At 45.8% G+C, this 20,867-nt stretch overlaps 1 protein-coding gene across 1 annotated transcript in view; it reads right to left on the bottom strand.

Annotated features, from left to right (window-relative positions):
• Nmnat2 (nicotinamide nucleotide adenylyltransferase 2) overlaps positions 1–20,867 on the bottom strand; it is a 164,391-nt gene that overhangs the window by 77,295 nt on the left and 66,229 nt on the right. The window lies entirely within an intron of this gene.

The raw sequence follows: 20,867 nt of genomic DNA, 5'->3' as shown, positions 1-20,867 counted from the left end.
CTCCCCTCCCCTCCTCTCTCTCTCTCTCTCTCTCTCTCTCTCTCTCTGCCTCTACTACCCTCCTGGCTCCCCTCCCCATGCCCTGAATAAACTCTATTCTATGCTATACGGGTGTGTGGCTGGTCCCTCAGCAGGAAGAGATGCCTCTGCATGGGTCCACTGAGACATCCCCTTCCCCCACACCTCTCCACACACCCACTGAACATATTCTCTTTATCTTTTTATAAACACATCAATAACATCAGTGGAAAAGAGGTCCTCAGTGCCTGGTGATGGGCTATGTCACAAAAGGCAGACAATGGATCAAAGAAAATAGTGGTAGGCGCTGGCTTGGGGCGTGAGTTACTCCACAACGCCTCCCCACTGGAGTTCTGCCCCAGGAACCTTCCATATTCCTTCTCAGCTTGGCTTCAGCTAGTGGACCCGTGAGAACTCCATAACTGGCCACATACCACAGGACAGTTAAGCCCTGTTCCCACAGCAGGGTCTGGTGGGAGAAGCTAGGGACTCATGCAGGGAGAAGCAGCGGGAAGTTCCAGTCAAAGCAGTAAGTGCGGAGCTGAATTCCAAAGGTAACAGGAGGGGGCCTCTTAAGCAACTGAGGTATTTCTTACTAACCTGAGAGCACGTACTCTCTTTTCCAGATCTGCGTCTTTAAGGGTTAACTCAAATGGGGTCTGTAAAGAAGTCTGCTCCAGTCAACAGTTCTCCCCTTTCCTGGGCTCTCAGACAGCCCAAGAATGGTTCCCCCTCCTTCAGGGCTCAGAACTCCCAACCCCTGCCTAATGTCTCTAGTGCTTCACACAACCTCTCCCTGTCCCTTCTTCCTCTCCGCCCACTCCCCTGGGTTCATTCAAGGTCTGGGCTAGATTTCTAGGCTCCATGTCTGCTGGGATCCCCTTGCCTACACAGCCCTTGCAGGAAAATCACAGAGGCGTGCAAGACTGTGAGGGCCGTGAGGGTGGGCTGGGGGTGCAGAGATGTGCAGATACTGAAACTGGAGAGAGGGCGGCCATCAATCTCAGCTGCCAGCATGAAACATGCATGAGAGCTGGGGGGGGGGGGGGGGGGGGGGGACACAAAAGCCTTTTTTTTTTTTGCACCCAGCGGGGGACTTTTGGGGGGGGGGGGGGGGGGGGGGGAGGGGGAGGAGGAGGAGGAGCAGCAGGAGGGCTGATAGAGAGGCTTGAAGGGGAAGAGAAGCTGGAGGGGGAGGAGCTGGCAATGCCCCAAGAAGAAGCCAGATGAAAGAGGAGGAGATAGATACCAGAAGATGCTGAGTGGCAGAGGCAGGCAGAGACTGGTTTGGCCTCTAGGGGCAGCCAAGAGAGTCCGGGAGCCTGGATTGTAAACGCCTTTTTCTCCCTGTGAAAAGCCCTAAGGTTTCCTTTGTGAGCTACCTTCCTTCCAGACTCTGTCAGTGGGCTGACTCCCTAGGGCCAGCTTCAGACCTCGGGCCTCCGAGAGAGAATAACACAACCCTCCTGCTGGTATCTCAGAGCCCCGCCCACTTACCACAGGTGGCCCTTTGGCCAGCAGCACACACTACTGTGTGCCATCCCTAATTTTATAGATCAAACCTGCATCCTTAGATACGGGTGCTGCCAAAGCCTCCTGCATGCTTCTAATGCCTCTTAGTTCTGTTTGAGAACTATTTATTCTACCACAAAAAGCAGTAGTCCTTTTCTATTTTTTTTTTAAAAAACCTTTGTTTTATTTTGGTCTGACTTAAGTGTGTGTATAGCTGTGTTTTGGTGGGGGTAGGTGGCATACCCAATGCATGTGAGGGTGTGTACATATGTACCATGGCATCTGTGTGGCGGGACAACCTTCTGGGAGTGAGCTCTCAGCTTCTGCCTTGAAGGGGCAAGGTCTCTACTGTTTCTGACAATGCATGGCTTTATGTACTCCTGTCTAGCAAGCCGAGAATTTCCAGGGGAGTCTCCTGTCTCCGCCTCCTACCTCTCTATAGAAACACTGGGATTATAGATATGTACTACATACAGAAAGAGAGAAATAAAAAGGAGGCCATGACTGTTCCTAAAGTATGGAGGACATTTATTATAGATACATGGGATAGCCTAGGAGGAATAGATGTCTGGAAGAGGCTAGACTGGACCTTGCTGGCAGATGAGCCAGTGGGCCAGGATAGTAGGTGGAGAGAGGAAAACCTGGAACAGTGGCCATGGAGCAAAGGGGACAAAAGAAACAGTATAATCAAAATGGCTTAGTTATATAGGGGAGAGTAGCTGGGGGAGGGGCAGCCCAGCTCAGTCCCTGGGCTGGAGAAGTTCAGGGTACAGAGAGGGGTGTGCCAGCCATACCCTGTAACAGGTAGGTACCGAGGGATGTTGGGAGAACTGGGCAGCCAGTGTCAGCTTTGATAGGTTCATAATCACCTTAGTTAGCCATTTGTCCCAGGTTTGAGACCTAATCCATGCAGCCAGGGTTTTACATGGGTTCTGGGGATCCAAACTCAACTCCGGGCTTCTGCAGCAAGCACTTTCGTCCACTTAACCATCTTCCTGACCCGCTTTCTAGAGTGTGTATCCAGGGTTCAAACTCTCAAAGCGGAAGCCACTTCTTCCCATCGTCTCTGATCTCACTAGTACTAGAGCTTTTCCTCTTTTTTAATTGACAGCCTTATCTGATCTAACTGTCTTTGGGGGGAAATGACAGCCCAGGATGCATGGCAAAATTAAATTATAAGAAGCAGGATGTAATATTAATCACTGAGCGCACTAAATTTAAAAGGCACCCAATGCTGGATGGATTAGAGTACTCAGTCATGCAAAATGAACCCAAAGGGACGGAGAAACTGAGAGTAAAAACAATGGGGAGAGATGTAATAAGATAAGGTCCGGGATCTTTAGGGCATGTGGGCTCAAAGCGACATTCAGTCAGAGACTGTCACCAGCCAGCCCAGCACTAGAAAGGACTGAGGAGGTTCTTAAAACGCCAAAGAGACCTCTAATTGCCTTCAGTCTGAATGACAGCATGCTAGCTGCCCCAGTGTAAACATGAACTATCTTCCACAGGCTTAGGAGCAGCTGGAGGTCATGGAACAGCTAGAGCATAAGGCCTAGCTGGAGGAACTGGGTAGCTGGGATGGGGGCGGGGCAGGATAGGACGGGGCGGGGGGGGGGGGGCTTCCCAGTTATAACCCAGCTTGACCTCTCTGTTTCCTGGTTGCTGATCTGCTATTACAAGCCCCTTCCTGCCATACTAACTGGCCCCAGAGTCACTTCTTTCACCATGCCTTCCCTATAGGCAGTACTCTTTAAATTATAAGCCAAAAGAAATCTTTCCTTAATTTCTCTCTGTCAGGTGTTCTGTCACAAGAAAAATAGTGAACGTGCTACCCAAAGCCAGGAACATCACTCCAGAATTGCTTTCAAACTACTCTGGACCAGAAGAAAATTCTACAGCCTCCTTGGATGAAGGCTTATCAAAGAAAGTGCCCAGGCTCACCCAGGTCTCGCTGTCTGCTCTTCTGCCCCTCTGCTGCTTTCCTGTCTCTCCTAGTCAACTTTGCTACAATTATGTGTCTTATCAGGACCTCCCGGGGCTCAGAGACAATGGTGGTAGCCCAGGTTGCAGTGTCAATTGAACATACTCTGGCACAGAGCCAGGATATATCTGGCTCCAATGAACTCCTTCGTGGAGAGAAACATGACCCAGTAGGAAGCCAGTGCCCTAAGAACCCTCCAGTGGATACTCAAGCACAGAGAGGTGTTTACTAGGAGCAAGAGAGGACTCAGTGAAACCACCGGACTAGCCCACTCTGTGGTGGGAAGAAAGGTTTTTTTGAAAAACTCAAACTACCATGGCTATCTCTGGGGATTGGGGCGGGGAGCAGAGAGAAGGGGAAAATGGCAGGGAAAACCTTGGCAGTTTTCAGGAGACTGGTCTGCAGTGGGAGGAAGCATGCAAGCTACAACAGCCTGGGAACTAGCATGGGGACTTTGATTTGTTTCAAGGTTTTATGTGTACTAATAGAGAATGAGATGCCCACGCCATGATGTGGGGGGAGGGGGCGTGGAGTGTAAGGGATAAAGGAAGCATGTCTTTTCTGGACAAACAGAAACTTGCTGTTTTTAGGCTTTTGTTTATCCGCTAGCAAGCAATCTTTATGTTTACCAGTTAGAGTCTAACCTGGGCCGTGTCCAGAGTGTCATCTACAACATTGCTAGCAGGACTCCCATTCTGGAGGCCTGTTTTGGACCTAACATTAGGCATCTTCAGACAGGACCATATATACATGTGTAGACTTAAAAAAAAAAAACCAAATAAATAATTTTTTTTTTTTAAAAAAAAAATCAAGTCAGACAGGGGTTGAGAGAATCACTGTACTGATAGAATAACACCCTTTCCCAAAGTGTCCAGAAAGAGATGCCATAGCCTGTGTATACTGACTGATATGGTTAAGGGATTGCATTTGACAGGCAGGCCCTTCCTATAAAAGAGGGAGGCAGGAGTGTTAATCAGAAAAGATGTGATTAGAAAGCAGAGGTCAGAGTCAGCCGGGGCTAGGAGCTTCTAGAGCAGGTGTGCCTAACCTGTAGCCCGTGGGTTTCATGTACCCCAGGCTAGCAATGACATGTGGCCCTACACGTATGTAGATGATCATATCCCATATATGTCATAAGGTCAAAGGTGTGGACACCTCTGCGGTCCTTAAGACAGAATGGGCAAGAAAATAGTATCTCTATGTCTCTCTGTATCCCTCCCTCCCTCCCTCCCTCCCTCTCTCCCTCTCTCCCTCTCTCCCTCTCTGTCTGCCTCTCTCTCTGAAAAGAAGAGCAGTCAGTCCATTAAACTCATTTCATAGTTCTTCTGATGCCCCCCTCCCCAAACTACAAGATGACAAATTTATATTGATTTATTTTTGCAGCATTTTGTTAAAGTGGTAACAGGAGACACCCACACTCAATGGATGGCCTGACTTCCCCATGGCTTGAGCTGTTTCTTTTGTTGTTGCTGTTTTTTGTTTTTCAAGACAGGGTTTCTCTGTATAGCCTTGGCTGTCCTAGAACTCACTCTGTAGACCAGGCTAGCCTCAAACTCAGAAGTTCGCCTGCCTCTAACTCCCAAGTGCTGGGATTAAAGGCGTGCACCACCACTGCCCGGCTGGCTTGAGCTGTTTCTGGGTAAGCCTGCAGCATAGCACTTTTCATGGTCTTTATCATCAGTTCCTATGACTTCCTCCTGATGTAAATGCTGGCATTAGTGCTGTCACGGTGAACTGCATCTTTGGGGCCATCGTGGGGACCATGTTGGGGAAGGATTCCCTCTGGTGGAAAAGCATCTCCTCCGAGAATAGCTTCTCTACTGTCCCTCCCACGTGCATGAGTGTGTTCGAAGATTGTCTTTGTGAATAGTCAAGGCAAGGTCAAGCAGGTTGTGTGACTCTAGCCTTCCAATCGCCAACTGTCACCTGAGCTTGTGGTAGAACAAACTTCAAAGGAGACCTTTTTGAGTCTACAGAGCCTCCTGGAGTGATCCATGCTTTTCTCTACTTGCTTCTGCTGAGACTGAAGCCTATTCAAACATTCCTGAACTCAAAGGGTGTGATGGTTTGAAAATGCTTGACCCGGGGAGTGGCACTATTAGGAGGTGTGGCCTTGTTGGAGGAAGTGAGGCTGTGGGGGTGGGCTTTGAGACCCATCTACAAGCTCCCAGTGAGATAGTCTTCTGCTGTTTGCCTTTGCAACAAGATGTAGAACTCTCAGCTCTTTCTCCAGTACCATGACTGCATGACGCTGCCATGCTTCCTGCTGTCATGATAATGGACTGAACCTCTGAACCTAAAAGCCAGCCCTAATGAAACGTTGTCCCTTATTACAAGAGTTGCCTTGGTCATGGTGCTTTTTCACAGCAATAGAAACCTAAAGATACCCAATGAAAGCCACTCCCTACACCAGCATTCCCCACTGTAGGCAGCAGCTTTCAACCCTGAGGGCCCCACTAACATTTGCTCCTGCTGCAGAGAACCCACCACACTTTCTAAGAAAACTTGTTGAAAGGTCGAAGGAGATGGCTCAGAACACAAAGGGTTTGCCTTTGCAAACATGAGGGCCTGAGTTTGATATCTAGAACCTATGTAATAAGCCTGGTGTGGTAACATTCATTTGTCCTTTTAACACATGGGAGGCAGAGGTAAATGAACCCAGGAAACCCCTGGGCTTGCTAGTTACTTATCCTATCTACTTGGTGAATGAGATTCTATCTCAAAAAAAAAAAAAAAAATGTGGATGGCACCTGAGGAATGTCGCCACTTGAAATTATCTTCTCTCTACATGTTCATGTATGTGCATATGCACGTATGCTCACACACACACACACACACACACACACACACACACTTTCAAACACACATGTGCATGTGGTCACATGCATGAAAACCTATTGAGGTTGAAAAGCCAAATCCACCTGAATTCACGTCAAGACTCAAGTCCATTTGTGTTTGCTCTGACATAGAACAGCCATGAGGATTAAGTACATGACCACCCATTCTTCAGATCCTGATGGGTCATCCATGAACAACTGCAGGTTGATGTTTCAGCAGCTGTAGGGTGCCATATTAAGGAAGTTCTAGGCTCACTTCCTGTCTGCTCTGGTCAGCAGGTCAAGAACAGGTCACATGATGCCCTCATGGAGACAATTACAGGATTAAAGCAGAGCTTGGGAATAGGTTATCAAAAATGTCTGACTCAAACATTTCTATTCCTCCTGTGCAGTTGTGAAGTATAAGGTACCAGGCACTCTACAAATGTCTTCTTAATCTGTTCAACTATTCCATTACTCCTATTTTATTGGGTTTCTATGGAAAGTCACTGAACAACTACAGTCCAAACAATTACTCCAAGTCAACCTGGTGCTGACTACCTGTAAGGATTCAACATCCTAGAGGCTAAAGCTAATGGGACTTGAGTCTTGCCTGAGCTCCATAGCCAGTTTCAAGCCAGACAGACCTACATAGCAAGACCCTGTCTCAAAAAACAAAACAAAACAACAAAACCCGATTTCCCAATGTCAGGTTTCACCTTCTTTATTAGGCTCCGTATCTGTTAATAGCTGCCTGCCCTACTCAAATGCATAGCTTAGAAATGTGAGCTAGAAACTGTGTGGTCTGACCTACACTGTAGTTCTCCATTATTCCATTCCCAGTCTGGAAAACTGACAGCTCAGTCGTGTGCAAGTGGAAAGACAGCCGTTTAGCCCTCAGCATAAAATGTAAAGGAATAACCAATCTGGCTACCGTCTGGGTCTATATGTGTGAATGTCCCCCATAACAAGCTCATGTATTGGAAAACTTGATCCCAGCTGGTGGTGCCACTGGGGGGACCTTTAGGACATGGGGTCTAGCTGGCAAGTGTGGTACTGGAAGATCCTGTCTTAGCTTCCTTTGTTTCCTGGTCAGCTGCCTGGACAGGATAAGAATCCTTGCGTCCTGACAACATTAACTTTCTCAGAGAGACGGACTAAAACTCCTTGAAACTAATAAAATAAAGCCAAAATAAATCCATCTTCTCTTAAGTTGCTTCTGCAAGTATTTTTTTTTGTCTCAGTGATGGGAAAAGTAGCTAATATGACACTATTATCTTCTTTTATTCAACATAATACTTTTATCAGTTATTTGGGAATTTCATACGATGCACCCCAATCACACTCGCTTCCCGTTCCTCCCACGTCTGCCCTCTCACCTTTGCACTCTCCCTACAAAGAGAAAAAAAAACAATGCACCACATTCAACCTGTGCTGCCCATATGCTCCTTGGCGCTTCTTAGTATGGTTTGAAGTGCTGGGTTTCAACGTCAGGGCCCTGGGTAAGGGGTCACCCACTCTGCTACGGCCCTGGCTCTTATATTATTTTTAAAATATTTGTTTTGACAATTCAATTATAAGTCTCTCAGACGTCAGGATCATTACTAACTTATTTCTTAGCCCCCAGCCTCACCAGTGGCTTGCACAGTATAGATATTGAGTAAATGGTACAGGTATAGAAGCCAGCCTGTTCTTTAGGCATGGGTCAAGTAGAAGGGGGACAAGGAGGGGAGAGGGAGATTTTTTTCCCACACGTCTGAACTAAGTGAAACTCCCTTTTGGGAATGACTGAAAAAGAGTAGAATATTGTGCTTTAAATTCATGTAACTGCTTATCATACCAACTTTATCCCCTGGAACAGATGTCAATGGCTTCCTAAGTCAGCACCATGAATTTGGGTAGGTTTAAGCAATGCTGTCACTGTAGTGCTCCCATAACAGGCTCTATAGCAGATCAGCTTAGGACTCAAGCCAGGGTAACTGCACCACACACGGTACCTGGTAACCATGTTGGTCACTGGCCCCTTTGACTTTCATTTAATCCTTGATCTAGATTTCTGTTACTTGTCTATCATTTCCGATGCATTGAATGGCCACTAAAGATGGCAGAGGCATTGTTCTAAAGCAGGAAAGATGTCAAGGACACACACACAATGAAGGAAAATAACTCTCGACAAAAGATGCCTGCACAGTTTTGGAATGTGGACAACGGCTAAATGAGTGATAACTGACTTGGCAGAATGAAGAATGTCAACAAGTAAGTGCTACCGACAAGGAAGCTGATGATAAACAGGCGAATTTGCACCATCGAGCACCAGAAGGCTTGCAGTTTGAAGTAGAGAGCTGAATATAAGGCAATGCATAAAACAGGGCTATTACACCACCATTCTCTATGCACAGTGGGCATGTTGCTCCTTCTTGACTCTGCCAGGACATGGCAATGTTATTGTCTAGAGCAAATAATCTCAAGAGGTTCCAGACCCAAAGAAACCAAGTGAAAGAAAGGGCTCTGTGTACTGAACATGACGAGGATTAAAGAAAACTTCTCACAGCTAGACCCTTTTCCATGAGGCCCTGAGGCTCAAGCAGACTGGCTTACGTTCCCCAGTCAGAAAGCTGAGAGTGTCTCTTTAAAGGAATGGAGATGTTCAAGAGAAAACACAGGTGGATATTTATGGAAACACCTTTACATATTCATAATGCTCTCTAGTCATCAAGTCCTTCTATGACTCAACCGTGAACCAACAGCCTAGGAGCACCAGCCATTTGAGGAAAGCCACCAGCACGAAAGGGAAAAACCCATGTAAGAAAAGGAGAGGGGACCTCTGAGAACAAAGGAAATGCAGAAAACTGAAATTCTTTCTTAAAATCCTTGTATTCTTAGAGATGTAAAAAGAACCCATGGAGGGGCTGGAGAGACGGCTCCCTGGATAAAGTGCTTGCTGGGCAGTGAGACCTTGGGTCTACCCTCCTAATACCACAACAGCAGATGGATGTCTACAGCCCCAGAATGCGGAGGGGAGAGCCAAGCACATCTCAGGGACTTGTTGACCAGCTAGTCTAGCTAACCTGTGAGCTTCTAGATCAGGAAGAGACGGCTTCATACAAAAAAATACAAAATGGGCAGCAGTACAGAATACACAGGGGAATAAATACCCCCTTGTACAGAGGCATGCAAGTGTACACACACACACACACACACATGTCTTGTGTCTATTTTGCTATAAAGAAAAAGCAATTATTAGCTAACTCATTCATTAGACATTTACTATGCCTCTTTGTACAAGTCATGCACTATTTCAGGTGTTAGAAACCCAGTAGTTAATACTAGTGTACAAAACACTTAAGCATCCTGCCTCCATGAAGCAGTTCTGGTGTGTACCACTAGACAGGCAGTAAAGAGATAAATTAGATATAGTATGGGGTGTTAGGGTAAATGTGAAGGAAAGGCTGGGAGGAGGGCGGAGTGGGGTCAGGGAGAGCTAGCAGGAGAGAGTTTATACATTTATCACCGTGATCAAAGAAGCCTCACTGGCAACTTGACCCTCAAGCATAGGCACAAAGAGTCTTTCAGCACATGGTGATGGAACGGGTAAATGCATGTGGGAAATAACCTCTTCTCTTATCTACATCATTCCTGAAGTTCAATTTGAGAACGAGAACACACTTAATACACATGAAAGCTACAACCATAAATGTTCCAGGAGAAAATATGAGAAATTTGTGATCTCAGAGTAAGCTGAGGTGCTCTAGTTAGGATAGAAAAAGAAATCACAACAATAAGTAGAACTTGACTAGCATGAAAACTTCAGCTCAGCTCATGTGTTTTGCTCTTTTTATATCTTGTGCTAGCCTTGAATTCACTATGCAGTTAAGAACAACCTTGAATTTCTGATTGTCCTACCTTCTGAGGGCTGGGATAACAGGCATGAAACATCCACCATATCTGGCTTCTATGGGTATGAGGATAGTACCCAGAATTCAGGCATACCAGGCAGGTGCTCAACAAACTGAGGCATAACCTGTGTGTGTGTGTGTGTGTGTGTGTGTGTGTGTGTGTGTGTGTGTATGAAATGTGTTTGTATGTGCATAGGTGTGTGTTTCTCAAGACCTATTTAAAATATATAAAGAACTCCTACAATTAGACAGTAAAAACATAAACAGCCTGACTGAAAGACCATAGATGAAAACTGGACAGATATTTCAGAGGAAGACAAACAAGAGGCCAAAAACTACAGGGAAATACAAAATAAAACAGTAACAAAATACACTCCACTTCTTTTTTTTCAAAAGCATTATCATCTGAGTATGGTGGCACAATGCCTTTAATCCCAGCACTCCCGAGGCAGAAGAAGGCAGAAGTTCAAGGCCAGCCTGGTCTACATAGGGAATTCCAGGGTTGCTTGGGGAAACATAGAGAGACCCTGTCTCAAACCAAAACCAAAACCAAAACCAAAAATCCAGTATCTCTGAAAAACTTCCAAGTTTTTATTGACTTATATAGGGGTGGGGTCTGTGCCGCACATGTGTGGAGGGCAGAAGCCAATGCAATGAGTCCGTTCTGTCCTTTACCCACAAGGGCCCAGGGATTAAACTCAGCTTGGCACGGCTGGGCAGCTGGTACCTTTACCCACTAAGCTGTCTCATCAGCCCTGAAAAGTGTCTTAAGTTGTAAATAAACTGTAGATTTACGGGAAGTTGCAAAGAGAACAGATAGTACTCTTCTCTGCTTCCCCTTCCCATTACATCCATTTGTCGTTTGTTTGTGTTGTGACGGGATCTTCTGTACTCACTGAGCCAGATCCCCGGGCCATCTGGTTCTAGCTCAGTACTTCAAACCAACATAATGACATACCACTAAAGACACTGACCGTACTGCTGTTGTTTATGTGGAGGGTGTGGGACACCCACAGTGCTGATGGGACTGTAATGACACCTTTTTTGGAAGGGCATTATGCAGTCCTTTATAAACTCAACAATGCCAGGTGACTCGGTGATTCTATTTCTAGAGGCAAACAAATGAAAGAGAAATGAAAGCATCTCCATAAAAATGCTTACACAAAGCTGCTTCTCCTCCTGTGTATTCACACTAGCCCCAAACCAGAAACAATCAAATTCCATTAATAGAAACATGGACAAACAAATAATAGTGGATCCATAAAGTGGAATACAGCTCGGCAATTAAAAAAAAAAAAAAAAGGACACACTATGGTGTGCTTCAAAACACCTTAGGTGTATGTCTAAGGCCTATGCTTGCCACTGTTTGTATATTTTGTAACACTGATAAGCGCTGGGCATGCAGCTCAGTTAGTTGATAAAAGTGTTTATCTAAACAGACTTGAAGCCCTGGATTCTATCTGCAGCACCATGTAAAACCAGGCATGGTAGCAGTAGCACATATCTGTAATCCCAGCACTGGGCGTGTGGAGACAGGAGAACCAAACATTCAAGATCTTCCCTGGCTACACAGTGAGCCCAAGGCCAGGGTGGACTTAACTGGAAACCCAGTCTCACCAAATCAAACAAACCCAAACCAAAATAACTATAAGAACTGACGAATCTCCAAAACATTATGCTAGCTGGGGCAGCCAGTAAGAAACCATCTGTCCTGTGTAGTTTCATTCATCTGGAGTTCATGAATGCAAAATGAATCTGAGTGACAATAACCAGAACACGGCTGCCTGTCAGGGACAAAGACTGCTGGGAAGAGTACCCAAAAAACCCTTCAAGGTAACGGGAATGGTCAGACTCCCACCCACTGTCTGTGTCCAGAGCTGGACTTACTTATCAAAACATCTTAGATGTATATTTACAATCTATGCTTGCCATTCTTTGTATATTTTTCTGACATTTAAAAATACAAAATGTTTTCCACAATACAAGAGATAATGTGATAATGTGGGAAAATTTGAGAGAGAGAGAGAGAGAGAGGCTTCTTACTTGCCAATGATGATATACTTTTAAAACTGTAAGTGCTTTACTTGAATGAAAACACAAATCTAATTCTAAAGTCTTTATTGCCATTACTTGACACTTTATTTTATTATTATTAATTATTATTATTACGATATTTTTATAAATAAAAAGCCTGTGACATAAAGTTACAAGACAGGGTCATTTACTGAAAATTAAGATCTTGAATGCAGGTCTTCTTCCTGCCAGTGATCTTGACCAGCTGCTCTGTGAGCAGACACACCACACAGTTGAGAAACACTGGTGAGAATGGCCTCAGTCAAGGGGCTTTTACGATTACGACCTCAAGAATAATGGACCGGGAAGCCAGGGAAGCTTCCTCTGCCAGCAACAGTCATTTCCTGCCTCGAATTTAAATTCTTAATCACTTGATACCTTGTACTGCCAATATCTCCAACCATTTGCGCTATTACTGCCATTTTCCAAGAGTCTAATGACGTGTGCGAGGCCGGAAGATGCCACAAGCTTGACTTGTTATGTAGGGAAGTTGTTGCTTTGATATTTATTGCTCAGACAGTGGGGATGTTGAGGACACACATGCTTGTAGAGCTGGTCCTTTATTTGCTAGAAAAACCTAAAAAATAAACCAGCCTTTCCCTCATCTCCTCTCTCAACCTGAAAGTCTATGTAACCCAGGCTGGTCCTTTGTAGCTGAGGGTGAGCGTCAGCTTCAGATCCACACCCCTAGGACCAGGTCTGCATGCACAGATCTCCCTGCTTGATGTGTGTTTGCTGGGACTGAATCCAGGGCTTCATGCTTGGTGGGCAAGCACTCTACTGACTGAGCTACATCCCCAGCTGAAGAGAAGTTCTCATTATGGATGCCAGCGAGGTCTCACATCCCCTGAATGAAATGCATACCAAGAACTATCAAAATGGGAATGTTACAGAATTCAGATGGAAGATGGAAATGACTCTAGAGATCACAGTCTTGGTGCAGGTGCCAGAAGTGAGAGTTCTTGAATGACTTACTAGAAAGGGAGAAGCTGAGTTACACGTCACCTGGGAGCTACAAGGGACAATAGTGACTTCTTGTTCCAAATACTTTCACGTTACTATGAAAGGGGGAAGGGCCAACGATGTGAACGTAACATTGGAATTTCTATTTTAAAAACCTTGGTCTCTATTCTGACCTGGTTTTTACTTATTAGAAGGACAACCTTGACTGTAGGCTTAATCTAAGCCTCTTTTTAATAAAACGGAAATTAGAAAATCAGTCTCTGTCACCACCAATGAAATACAGGTTTGAGAAGCTGTTTTATTAACTCTCTATCAATGCTGGCTTTTACTGTTGTCCAAGCTGGTAAACGAAAAGGCTTAAAACCAGCAGTCCTGTCTCTCAAGGCAGCTCCATAAATCCGGAAACTACTTCTGGAGCAGGCCAAAATCTATTGTCACCAAAGACAATGCAGTGACTACGGAGCCTGAAGCATTTAGAAACTGGGCTGTGTTGAGAGTTTAGCCAGGAGTTAGACATGTTAGACTCTATTCCCAGCACTCAAGAGGCTGAGGCAGGAAGGTAGTGAGTTCAAGGCCAATCTGACCACACAGTAAAATGAAAGGTCAGCGGAGAAGAAGGAAGAGGAGGAGGAGAAGAAGGAGGGAGAAAGGGGAGGGGAAGGAAAAGAGGGAAGGGAGACAGGAAAAAGGGAGAGAAGAGGGGAGAGACAGATGGGAGGGCAGGAGAGGGGAGGAGAAGGGAGGAGAGGAGAGGAGAAGGGAGGAGAGGGGAGGAGAGGGGAGGAAGAGAGGGGAGGGGAGAGGAGGGGAGGTTGGAAAGTGCCCATTTAGTCCAGGCTAGAACTGGAATGGAAAGGGTAGGGAATTAGAGGATCAGCAGAAGTGTCAGAGGCAAGCACCTCTATTCATCATTGGCTGTATTCACGTGTCCTGTAGTTGGCTCTCTTCAATGGCTTTCTGGGACAAGTGTTCCATCATGGTTAGGCATGGCAGCTATAGTCCCTGCCATCCTAAATCCTCTGGGATGAGAGCTTGGAAGGCACTTTTGTAGTCCCTTCTGTATTTTAGAAGACAAAGTACAGTACAGCTGTTACAGGTGAACAGCTCCTAGGTGAGAAGTCCAGCCATGAGGAATCTTGAGCATCTGCAAGTTAAAGGTCCTTGGGCAGGAGATATCCCTTGACTAAGCTCCACAGGAAGAAATTATTTTAACTGAGATAATAATAATATCTTCTTTATGGACTTATCAGGAGAAGGGTATACTAACGGTCAGTGTTAACTGAACACTATCTGCTGGGCAATATTCAAAGCTCTTGGTCTACTTTATCTTGCTTATTCATCACACAAGACATTTGTGGTTGTTAACTGTCTTGGCAGACAGGAGGGAACTCGTGTAACCTTCCAATTAAGTTCCTTTTAACCAAACACTCTCATCTCTGCCTTCCGGGTGGCCTAGCAAGAGGTTCTGAAAGAGGCATGTCCGTGCAAGGGTGTTAGGAGCATTCGTTAATGCCTAAACAACACCGTCCTAGAGTCAGGACGGTGCGTATTAAAGCCCTGAGTTAACAATGACATGAAGGGAGGCCTGGCTGTTCCAGACCTGTGAACACACAGCCCTTTGGCTGGTTACCATGATTAATGTGAGCAGAGCACTTGGTCCCATCGCATTCCTTAGGTCAACTGACAACCAGCCTTGCAAGGAAGGGTCTCAGGCTACTGAACATGTCCCTCTGCAGTAGACCAAAGCACCAGAGAGCAACATCTGTGCTGGTCCACCCAGACTCTCATACTGCCTTCCACCGGGGATGGAACTCAAAACAGCTGGTATCCGGGTGATAAAATGGCTGGTGGCCATTTGGGGGTGCGTTGTTTTGTTTTTGGGGTGCCACATGGACCAGGCTGGCCTTTGGATCATTATGTAGCTAATGATGACCTTGAACTTCTTTTCAAAAAATTTTATTTGTGGGGCTAAAGACATGACTCAGTGGTTAAAGAAGATGAGCCCCTCCTGCAGCGAACCCAAGTTTGGTTCCCAGTATCCCCATCAGTCAGTTCACAACCATCTGTAACTCTAGCTCCAGAGAATCCAACATCCTTTTCTGGCCTTCATGGAAACCTGTACCCACATGTGCATAAATGTACACAGAAATGTCCACATTGAAACTTATTTAATATGTGTGGCGCTATAGAGTAAGAAAGACAACTCCATGTGCCACCTTCAGCAACGAAATCCACCTTTTCTGAGACTTATCACTGGTCTAAAGATCATTACTTAGAATAGACTGACTTGCCAGGGAGGTCCCGGGATTTTCCTGTCTCCGGAATTTCCAGTGCTAGGATTCATGAGTGTATATAAACACTTTACTAACTGAGCTATCTCAGCAGCCCAACTGTGAATTTCTTAACCCTGTGCTTCCACCTTTCTTATGCTGGGGTTACAGGTGTGTAACTCCACCCCCAGCTTATGTAACGCTGGGAAATGAACTCAAGTCTTCCGTGCATGCCAGGAAAACACTGTACTGACTGGGCTATATCCTCAGCCTCTCCTGGTCCCTTTGGATGCTGACAACTGTTTCCTCCGATTGGCTGCTGCTTCTCATTGGCAGCCAGACTGGGAACCTGTTTGTCTCCAGTGTGAACATACTTGGCTGGATGCTGAGAGGTATCTGTCCTCCCAGGTCTGTCAAGCTGGGCTGAAGAGCCACAAGCCAAAGGCAAGTTGCCAAGCTGCTGGCTTATTTAATTACAGTATCCAGAAAGTGGCCAGATGTTGGGAGTGTTCTTGACCCAGGGCTCCTCCTAGCAACCTGGATTTATATTAGGGCGGGGTAGTAACTATCACACAAATATCCTTTATTTAAACGCAGGCTACAGTCAGCATAGGTGTTAAATAATTAGAGCTGATGACAAGCTATGAACTAAGGCAAGATGTGTCCTCGTTCTACTAAGAAGAGCATGGTTCTGACAGGCTCCATGACTGCTCTATGTCTGCTAATGCCTGGTACTTGGTTCTCAGATGGCTGTGACCTGTAGGTGGGCGCTTTCCTGAGGCTCATTTACTTCAAGATTCAGGGAATCCTGGGTCTGTATTATGAAAGTTTTGAAATGGAAGTCACAAAGTTACAAAAACATGGAACTAAGGCCTTTGGAACAGCTGGCTATGCATAATAGGTGCCCGATAAACTACTTGTCCTTAACTCTGGGAAACTTTCCTTCAGTTTTCAGACTCTGTGCTGAAGACTCCTTTAATTCCATTAAATGTTCCCACTCTAAGAAGCATACAGAAAAGCATCACCCCATGTGGTTAAACTCCCCTTTCTCTCTGGCTCGAACTTCACAAGCCCTAAGCAGAGCCCACATGACACCCTTTCTAAATGGGCTAGAGAGACTGGACCTATCAGGGAGAAGCCACAGCACACACCTCCTTTTTGCGTGAGTGATGGCGGTGAAGGCTTCTTTTAGAAGGACTCAGGTTCTTCTTCCAGATCCTCAAGAGCTGTGCCCCCCACTTTCCAGAAACACTCTTCCATGGTAGAAGGAGAGAACCAACTCCCCAAGTTGTCTCTGACCTCACATACAATGTGACAGATACACATGTGCACAAGTATGTATGTGTGAACACAAACCCACAACAAGTGCAATTTAAAACAAAACCAAACCTGTCAGAGGCACTTTGATCGCCCCATCCTCCCACCAGCCCTCTTGTCTTGCTCGTCCCTAATTCTCCCCCAGGCAACATCCCCACTTCGTTTAAGTTTTCATTGTAGAGTGTAGCTGTAGCTCTTCAAAGAAGTCCCACCTTGCCCTTTCTTGGTGTCATCGCCCAGGCTACCCTTCATGTTTGACAGCCATTCCATTGCTACTTACCGAGCACAGGTCTGCTCATCCCTCAAGCCCTAGGTGAAGTCGTTTCTGTAAAGCTTTCCCAAATCCCAGAGGCAAGCAAACGTCACTGGCATCATCAGACGCAGACTCATCATGATAACCTTTGAGTTACTGCTATAGTGGCACATGTGTTAGTGCTGGTGTGGTCCATGTGTTACTGTCATTGTGGTATGTTTATTTACTTCCCACACGTTATCACACAATGAAATAAACATAGCAATGTGTGTGTTAGATAAGACATTGAAGTTCACAGGGGTTAAGTAGCTGACCCCAGACAATACTATAAGAAACACACCAGGGTTTCAACTTCAGGGCCGCCTAGCTCCAAACAGGCTACTTTTAACCATTAGGCCACATGACTCTACTTGCTCTTTTGTTGGAGACAGGGTCTTACTATATACCTGTAGCTGGCCTGGAACTCATTATGTTGACCAGGCTGGCTTTGAGCTCACAGAGCCCTTCTGTCTCTTGAGTGCTAGGACTGAAGGTGCGAGCTAGGATTCCTAATGCCAGTTTCTCTTGTGCGTACTTCCATGACAGCATGTAGCTTACGTACGTGTGGTTGCTTGATTGCATGTTTTGCTCCTCACAATACTTTCAGATCGTTGAATGTGCCACTCTGCCTTTTCTTCATGCTTTCAGACACTCTATTTAGAACTGGCACCTAGTGGGTGCTCTATAACAAGTGAGGGCTGGCCAGATGGTTCTGTGGGTAAAAGGCACTTGCCACCAAGCTGAACACCTGGGTTCAATCCCTAGGACACATGGTGGTAAGAGAGGAAGTTGTCCTCTGACTTCCATGCATGTGCTTACTATGGCATGTTTCTTGACTTCCCTAGCCATACACGCTCTTATAAATAAAACACAAAGTATAAGTAAACAAGCAAACAAACAAACAAGTGGCTTAACAAAGGTTTTTCTCAACTTTGTACTATTAACATTTTGGATTGGATAGTTCTTTATCCTGAGGGCTATTGTGTGTATCATATCATAAGGCTGTTAGAAACAGCCCTGGCCTCTATCCACCATATATGAATGGCTCCTCTACCTTAGTTGTGATATCAGAGACTGTTTCCAGACATTGCAAAATGCTCCCAGGGAGAAAAGCCAACCTCCAGATGAGAACTGCTGGTTAGGGACAATGATAAGTGGTCAGCGGAGAGCCCAATACTAATCCTTTCGTCCAGTCCTGCTACTATACGCCATTAGTAAAGCTAAGCGCCACTCCCCTCTGGCTGGGAAGGGATCCAGCAAGTCCTTTCATCTGCTTGGATTTCTCTGTAGGACAAAGAGAAAGCATAGACTCGGCAAACATGTCCAGACAATGCTGAACAGAGTATCTAGAGCCCCTACTAAGTTCTGGGTGCTTCCTGTGTTGTCATAAACCCCATTTTGCAAATGTAGAGGAGGGGTTGCGGAAGGTGGACTTTCTTTCCCTGTAGAGCACAGGGAACTGATGGACGAGCACCGGATTCCTCACCTTCCTACTGCCCTGGAAACCCCCAGGCTATTCAGTGTCTGTTGTCAGCTGATTCAGAGCACCAACCTACAGGATTATGAGAAGCTGTCATGTCCTAATCACAGCCTATCAGCCTAGACCAACTGCTCTCAACTTGTAGGTCGAGATCCCTTTGCGAGATGCATATCAGATATCCCCCATATCAGTCATTTACATGAAGATTCATAACAGTAGCAGAATTACAGTTATGAAGTAGCAACAAAAATAATTTTATGGCTGGGAGTCCCCACAACATGAGGAACTGTATTAAAGGGTCAAAGCATTAGGAAGGCTGAGAACCAGTGTCCGAGAAACAAATCTCTGTTCTGTCTGTTGCAAATCTCTCTAGAGGGTTTGTTGTCGATTGACTAAATTTACTCAACACACAGTCTCATCTTTTCACCCAGCCCACACTGCTCCTGGCTGACTTGCCTCTGTTAAAAACATCATCTCCTTTTTTAAAGTTTCTAGCCCTTTCCACTTCCTGCTGTGCTTTAAATGTGAAATGTCTGTTGCGTTTCAAGGCTCAGTGTGCTTGAACACTTGATCTTGAGCAGGTGATGCTGTTGAAGAGGTTTTGGCATCCCTTCGAGCATGTCTGTCACCCGGCCCAAGGGTGACATGAGATCCAGGAGAGCTATGTGGCCCAACACAGAATTGTAAACTTATTTAAAACGTGCGGCAGAAGCACTGTGCTAAAGATTGAATAACATCTGTGCACCATATAATAGGCCCTACGTGTTTTATTTAAGTGTAAGAAGTATAAGGAGAAGAAGAAACCAGGACTCTCTTTGAAGACACCTTTCTGTGTGCATGTCACTGTTCGTATATGAGTATGTAACTGCTCACGCTGGACTTAGTGAGGACGGAAATCATTTATTTTGGGAATTCTGGAGAGTTACTGCTAAGGTACTCATACTTCACCTCCACGTCAGTGCCTGTCCAGAGTTTCCCTGTGCACAGGGAACTGCATCATACACAACATTTTAGAAGCCCTGGATACTTACGTTCTCCTCCACGAAGACCTTTGTACTGATGTCAATATACTAGCAACAGAATGGGGGGTGGGGAAAGAGTGGAGGGCTACAGGGAAGGAGTGAAAAAAGAGAAATGCTTTTGTATGACGAAGCAGACGGGTCTACAAGTCTGATGTACTGGACTGAATATGTATGCTAAGAAGCATTTTAGGCGGGGTCTTCACTTAGCAAGACAAAACTCCAGATCTCTCCTTCACTTTATCCTCCAGTCCACTGGAGATATGAAGAAGAAATCACACTTGCTAAGTTCTTGGCTTCGGGTGAAATCCTGACCTGTACTTTATTGATTTATCATTTCAGTTTGGATCCTACCATTAGCTAGTGAAGATAACTCCCTGACATTACAGAAGTCTTTACTGGTGATTCAGAAGCAAAGCCTTGCAAGTCACCACAGCTTCCCCCGTAGTGCTTAGGGAAGACATAGCTCTATACTAGGTCATTGCCAGGGGAAAGGACACCAAAGCAAACCTGGGGTGCATTCAGTATACCAGGCTACTCCTATCTTGTCTGTCACAAAGATAGAGCATCATCTATGAAATCCAGCCCAGGTGAAGGACTTTGCTGGCTCACAGGACCTGGTCACCTGTCCACTGTCTGTCCCATGAACTGCTTGTGCTGAAATGGCCCAGGTGAAAGCTGCCACACGGATTATGTTTCCTCAAAGGACAGAGCTGTGCTAGTCTGCCATCTCGAGTAACCGATTCAATAGCTGCATTCTGCATGTTCGGGAGGCAAGCGGACTTGGAAATGTTCACTGCCAAGCTTAAAAGCCTCTACTCCTTCCGGTTGCCTAGGAGGAGCTTTCCACACTCACAGCCAACACAGGGAAGCCTTTGCCTGCTCACAAAAGGACCAGTCAGTCACCCTTAAATGGTCACACCAGCTGAGAAAAGGCTGAACAACTCCCAGGCAGCTTGGGTACTGAAGGCAAGGGGAGGAGCTGAAACGACAAGACGTTAAAAGCCTTGTTCAGCCCACTGAGAATTTTAAATGCCTTTTCCTCTGGCGTATTGTAAGTCTGCGTGTTATCGTCTGTTTAACTTACCCCCGCAAGCCTCTGAGGCAGGCTCTGGGTCAGGAGAGCTGAGTCTTTGCATGATTGTGTGTAATGCTGAGTGTGTTGTCGCCACACAGAACAGCAGGAAACAGCATGGCTAAAATCAGCAGCAGCCAAAGTGGCCTGCGTCC

Source organism: Grammomys surdaster, unplaced genomic scaffold, assembly GCF_004785775.1.
Source record: "Grammomys surdaster isolate TR1022 unplaced genomic scaffold, NIH_TR_1.0 259, whole genome shotgun sequence".
Classification (NCBI taxonomy): domain Eukaryota; kingdom Metazoa; phylum Chordata; class Mammalia; order Rodentia; family Muridae; genus Grammomys; species Grammomys surdaster.
Note: the sequence above shows the minus strand (reverse complement) of the source record. Positions and strands in the feature narration are given on the sequence as shown.